Raw genomic sequence first — 6520 nt, forward strand, 5'->3', positions numbered from 1 at the left:
GCTTGCTGTGATGTCCTGGGCTACTCTGCCAGGGGTGGTTAGTGGAGTGAATGGAGAATAATTTAGACAAGGTCAGTAACTCCCGTGCCATCTAGAAATTAAAAGTTTAAAAGGCAGAGTCTGCAACTCTCCTTGATTTCTACAGAAATAAAGATGATCCCTCCTGTGACAGTGCTAAGTGACAATTCTGAGTGTAAATGTGCTTTTTGGCACAAATTGTCCTGTCCTAATAGTCTTGATTATAATTATAAAATAATGGGTTTCTGAAAGGCTGCAAGCAGTTCTGGGAATGGCAATAAGGGTTTAGAAACGACGTGATGTTTATGAGAGAAGTGTTTTGTTGAAAATTAAACTCATGTTTAGGAGAAAGGATTGTGTTGTATGCTCCCAGGAAACTATCTCACTATGTAATTAAATCAAAACCAGCCAGTTACCAATTTGAGCTTTTGACTCATACTAACAACACTCCATTTCCCGTGGGCCAAGCAAGGCAGGACTGACCTGAAATAACCCAGCTTGACTTTATGCACAGCCACCCCAGGACCTTGCCCCTCTGTCTTCGTAGGGCTCAGCCGTGAGATGCTAGTGCATGACTCTTCTTCTTCCTGGGACTCTCCTTGTCTTTCCCTTCAGACTCTTTCTGGAAGGTGTCTTCACCTCCCCAGAAAGGAATAAGCACTCTTTCTATTTATGGGATTCCCTGGGAGACACTATATAAAAATAGAGTAAAAAAAAAAACTATTAAAAAAAAGACAACTTCATGTTGTTTCTACTCTGACTTCATTTTTTTAAAGATGGGTAACAAAGACTCTCTTCAAGGTGAGAAAATTTATTTTAATTTTTATAGATTTAGACAGTGAAAGTGCAGTGTTGTTACATGAATATATTGCATGATGCTTTAGTCTGAGCTGTTAGCATAACCATCATCTGAACAGTATACTTTGTACCTATTAGGTACTTTCTCATCCCTTAATCCCTTTCCACCTTTCTGAGTCTTCATTGTCTATTATTTCATTCTCCATGTCCGTATCTACAAATTATTTAATTTCCACCCGTAAGTGAGAGCATGGATGGAACTGGAGAAAAGTATTTTCTATTCCAAGATCAGTTCTTAGATCTTGTGTCTCTAGATCACTTGCTCTGTCACTTACATTTTTTCTGTCTTCTTCTAGCCTCCTTTTCAGGCTTCATTTTGACAAAGAATTCCAGGCAGTCTACAGCTGATTTTATTTCAATAGAACTAATAAAATGGAAATCATATATGACGATGACAAAGTTGACCAGGTCCCAAACTCTCAGTTGTAAACAAATGCTTGGCTTAAGAATCACTTAAGGACTTTAATTCTACTATGTGTCTGTGTATCTACGTACTAATGATCTACCTTTATGATCTTTATTGCTAGAAATTCTGGTTCAATATCAGAGGCTAGTCCTAAGGAATTTATATTTTAAAATATTCTCCCAGTAATTTTCATGCACAGACAGTTTTGGGAATTACTGTTATAATGGAAAATGGAGAAGAACAACCCACATTTAATATGGTTATTGGTTTTGTTTGTGAGATTTATTGCTAAGATTCATAATAGGCAAGGCAAAGTCAAAAGGATGGAATATGGAGTCATTCTTGTTAAAAAATAAAGGCATCTCATTGGTCAGATAATGTCTTTTTATTTTACACTGTATAGTTGATTCTTCTCAATCCCACTAGATCAGACTCTTTGGGATACTAGGATTGGCCTATTTGATGGTGAGCTCACTACATCCATTTAGACGCTGTTTCCAGGCAATCATTTTAGTTCTCCTAGTTTCTATCTATTATGTTGTCAGTTTCCCTTGTTTATCCTCCTGGGTAGCTGATACCCCACATAAATGTGTACCAGAAAATGTTGTGGTCTTCTTCTCTAAATTCTCTGAGGTATCTGTTGTCAGTGTGATGTTATTTTTTGTTTTCAGTCCAAAATGTATCAAAGTAAAATTTAACTTCACTTTTGCTAAGTATTCATCTTGCCGTGAGTACTAAGATTCCAAAAATGACTTTCCTTAAAAAACACAGGATTTCCTTGCAAAGACTTGCTGGACCACTGCCAGTCTTCCCAGAAACTCCTTTTTCCTTTTCTTTGAGGGGAACTGGGGAAGTGATCACTGATGGTTGAAATTCGCTAGTTTTGGTCTTTAAACTGAGACCCTGAGTCTTCTGAGGAGTCTACTGCTCCGCAGTGGGAAATACCTGGTGTCAAAATTTTCCTGCTTGCAAAGAGGACTTTTGAAATTAACGGCAGGGGATGAATATCCAGCTAGTGCTGTGCTCAGCTGAGTTATTGCTGGGTCCTTCTGAGTCCTCTCTACACATCATCTTTGGCTGAATTAGCTGTGGTTTTAGTTCCTTGTCCAAGCCTGAGAGTCTGGCACCACTAAAGGCAGGGAATACCTTTGCCAGTTTCTGTCATGTTAACAACTGAGATCAGATAAGTGAGCAGAAGCAGAGGTAGTGTGGTTTAGGATCCAGGTCTGACACTGGAAGCCCACCTCTGGACTCAGGTCTCTCATCTGTAAAATGGGACATTTAGGTCAGATCAGCATTTTCAAAAGCGTGACATGTTAGTAAATAAGATGATTTTATGTGGTTGACAGATGAGTGTGTTACTTTAATGGTTATATGTTTATTTTCATGGTTACCTTTATAATAAATTATGAGCTAAGAATCATTTATCTCTTTAAAATATATTTAAGTTTACAATGTAGGCCAACTTAGGGAAAAAACAGGGGATGAAATGAATTATATAAAAGTATGCAGATTTGGAAAATTTTGAAGGTGTCACAAGAAAGACTGGCAGTCAGAAAACAATGAACGAAACAGCTGCTGAGGGTCAGGCCAGCTCTCTGACATTCTAGCATGTTCACGTCTCCAGGGCTGTTTCCGCTCTCTGACATTCTAGCATGTTCATGTCTCCAGGGCAGTTTCCTTACCTATAAATTGCAGGGATTGGAGTAAATGTCCATTCCAGGAATTCTATTCTATGATTAGAGGTGTGACTCCGTCATCCAGATTTTCCAGTATCCTTAACATGTGGTTTTAGCATTCTAAACTTGATGACGCTGTATCAAAATGGGAGATTCATTTATCAAGTCATAATGTATCCATGTATTTCTAACATTTCCCATGTTCCCTCATTTTTGAAAAGGATTAAGCTATCAACCCCATTGAGTTGCAGGTGAAAGGCTGTGGAAACAAGACATTGATAGTGAAATGGCTCCACCACTAACAAGCTGTTGAACAAAGACAAATCTCTTGATCTCTTTGCTCTTTGGTCTCTGTTTCTTTATCTATGAGATAACTTTATTTTTACACTGTCTTCTGTGCAGGCTTTGAGAATGAAATGAGACAGAGGATCCAATGAAATTTAGGGAAGTGCTATATAAATGCAAGGAGTTATTATGATAACAGATTGAAAACTCCTCCAAGGAGGAGTTTCTCTCTTGCCCCATGTTATAAACCCAAGAATATCCTCCATTTTGCCTACATATTCCAAAAGCTTTTAAATTAAGCTACATGTCATTCTTACAGGACTCTCCTCTACTTCAGCAATGTGTATTCTTGGTCAGTTTTAATTATCTTAAAGGAGAAGAATACAGTTTTTCTAAATTCAAGCACTTTTGTGGATTAATGCTTGCAATTATTCTTTCTTCTTTCCCATACTTGACATTTAAAGTGATATCTCCCAGGCTCCTACACTGTTAGTCACAGAGGTACCATCCGACCCCTTGTGCCTCTTACCATATGCGAATTCTTGTCAGTTGAGAGTAAACTTTCTCCGTAAATTTCACAGTTGTGGATTGATAAAAACAGAGAACTCTGGTTCCTCATCCCTTCCTGTTTTCTCTCTTGAAATGCCATTCATGATGGTCCCTTATATCACTGTAGGGCTGCTATCATCCTTCATCCATACGCCACTGCAAATAGCAACCAACAGTGTCCTTAGTGCCAGCACTCCCAGGCGTGCCCCTTTTCAAGCAGCAGGGTCAAGCTGCTCCCTTCCTGAGCTGTGGCATCTGTCTCTAAATCATGCTTCCTCTTTGCCTGCTGCAGGCCCTTGCCTCTGCCCTTCACTTTTTCTGGCTCTTGCCACAGTTTTGAAGGAAACTCTTGCAAATATCTGAAGCCCAATTCTGTTGCCATTCTAAGCTCTCTAAATGTCACCGCAATCTTCCTTCCTTTGCATTTTCTTATTGGGCACTAAGTTAGTTCTTGCTTAGTAAGTCTTGTCTTTCTCTCTGCTTTGACCTGTCAGTATTCCAACTTCCTTATTTTTTGATGTTCATTTTCTCTTTTCTCACTTTCTTCCTTTCTTATCTGTGAACTCCATTAACTGCTTCTGCATGTGACCATTAATGTGCCTGTCTTTCTTCTCATGTATTAGAGAGAACAAAAGCTTTGGAAATCAGACAGATCTGTGTTCTGATCCTGTCTTATGGTACCCGTCTTGTTTGTCTCAGCTTAAAATGGGGATAATATCTACCTCTCAGTTTTATTGGTGGTTTAGTTCAGGGAAAAAAAGTTCTCACTTTCTCTTTTCTCCTTGAGAGTGTTCTTTATTTTACTCATCTGGCCATCTAATATTTATGAAGAGGCTACTCTGTGGTTGAAAAGGCACATAAAGCTGCAGAAGTAAATGACCAAGAAGTGCCCTGAAAGTTATGGAGTTCAGATTCATTTTGGCAAGAGAGGCATGTCAACACACACACACACACACACACACACACACACACACACACACACACACACACACAGAGTTATGCCAACATGCAGGGTGGTGGGGGGTAGAGGGTTGTTCTTCCTAGAAGCAATCAGAGAAGGTTTTACAGAGGAGGGCCCATTTGAGCTGGAAATTGTAAAAGAACAGCTCTGCAGATGGATCTTTAAATTCTTAACCTAAAAGAAGAGCAAAAATGTAAATGATAAATCTGGGAAGTAGTAAGTAGAAGACCATCTATAGCAGAGTGGAGGAAAGAAACAATATAGTATAAATACTGAATTACATGGAAGTTAATAGTTAATTTGCATTAGTTGACCCTGGCAAAGACATTTATCTGGACTATGTCTCAATTTGCTTATCTGTCAGTTAAGGATGATATATTAAATGAGTGCATATACAAACAAAGTGCTTAAAACAGTGCAAAGCATTTAACAGTCATCAAAAATACTGTTTCGTGTGTGTGTGCTTTCATTATGAAATGGGGAGCATACAGCCAGACAGAAGCCTAGGTAATTTCTTAGCATGAAGCCCACTGGTTTGTGGTGCCTTGCATTTAGAAGGCCCAGGTCCTCATCCTGGTGTTGGTACAAACTTGCTGTGTGACACTAGGAAGTTATAACTCAGTCTTGACATAATACAACTTGTTCTTCAGCTTCAAGAGCTTTCCGAGAATTGGAGTGACCCTACCCTCCCTTTCAAGAAATAGACAAACATCCTAGAATGTTACAACATAAGGGTTGAAGAAGCTGTTGTTAAGTGATCATCTTGTTACTGCAAAATTGTTAAATTGCATTACAGAGTTGTGCAATTTCTTCTTCTCCTATTTTTTATTTTATTTTTCCATAAGGCATTGGTATTTCACTACATGAGTAAGTTCTTTAATGGTGACTTGTGAGATTTTGGTGTACCCATCACCCAAGCATTACACACGGCACCATATTTGTAGTCTTTTATCCCTCTCCCTCCTCCCACTCTTCCCCCCAATTCTCCAAAGTCCATTGTGTCCTTCTTATGCCTTTGCCTCCTCATAGCTTAGCTCCCACATATCAGTGAGAACATACGATATTTGGTTTTCCATTCCTGGATTATTTCATTTAGAAGAGTTTTTTCCAATGTGATCTTCTAGAATTTTTATAGTTTCAGATCTTAGGTTTAAGTCTTTAATCCATCTTGAGTTGATTTTGTATAAGGTAGGAGGTGAGGAACCAGTTTCATTCTCCTACCTGTGGCTAACCAATTATCCCAGTGCCATTTGTTGAAAAGGGTGTCCTTTCCCCACTTTATGTTTCTGCTTGCTTTGTCAAAGATCAGTTGACTCTAAGTATTTAGGTTTACTTTTGGGTTCTCTGTTCTGTTCCATTGGTCTATGTACCTGTTTTTACATGAGTACCATGCTGTTTTGGTGATTATGGCCTTATAGTATAGTTTGAAATCAGGTAGTGTGATACCTCCAGATTTGTTCTTTTTGCTTAGTCTTGCTTTGGCTATGCAAGCTCTTTTTTTGGTTCCATATAAATTTTAGAATTGTTTTTTCTAATTCTGTGAAGAATAGTGGTGATATTTTGATAGGGATTGCATTGAATTTGTACATTGCCTTTGTCAGTGTGGCCATTTTCACAATATTGGTTCTACCCATCCATGAGCATAGTATGTGTTTCCATTTGTTTGTATCGTCTATGATTTCTTTCAGCAGTGTTTTGTAGTTTTCTTTGTAGAGGTCTTTCAACTCCTTGGTTAGGTATATTCCTAAGTTTTTTTTTTTTTTT

This window comes from Rhinopithecus bieti, unplaced genomic scaffold (genome assembly GCF_001698545.2).
Source record: "Rhinopithecus bieti isolate Rb0 unplaced genomic scaffold, ASM169854v2 scaffold_7605, whole genome shotgun sequence".
Lineage (NCBI taxonomy): Eukaryota > Metazoa > Chordata > Mammalia > Primates > Cercopithecidae > Rhinopithecus > Rhinopithecus bieti.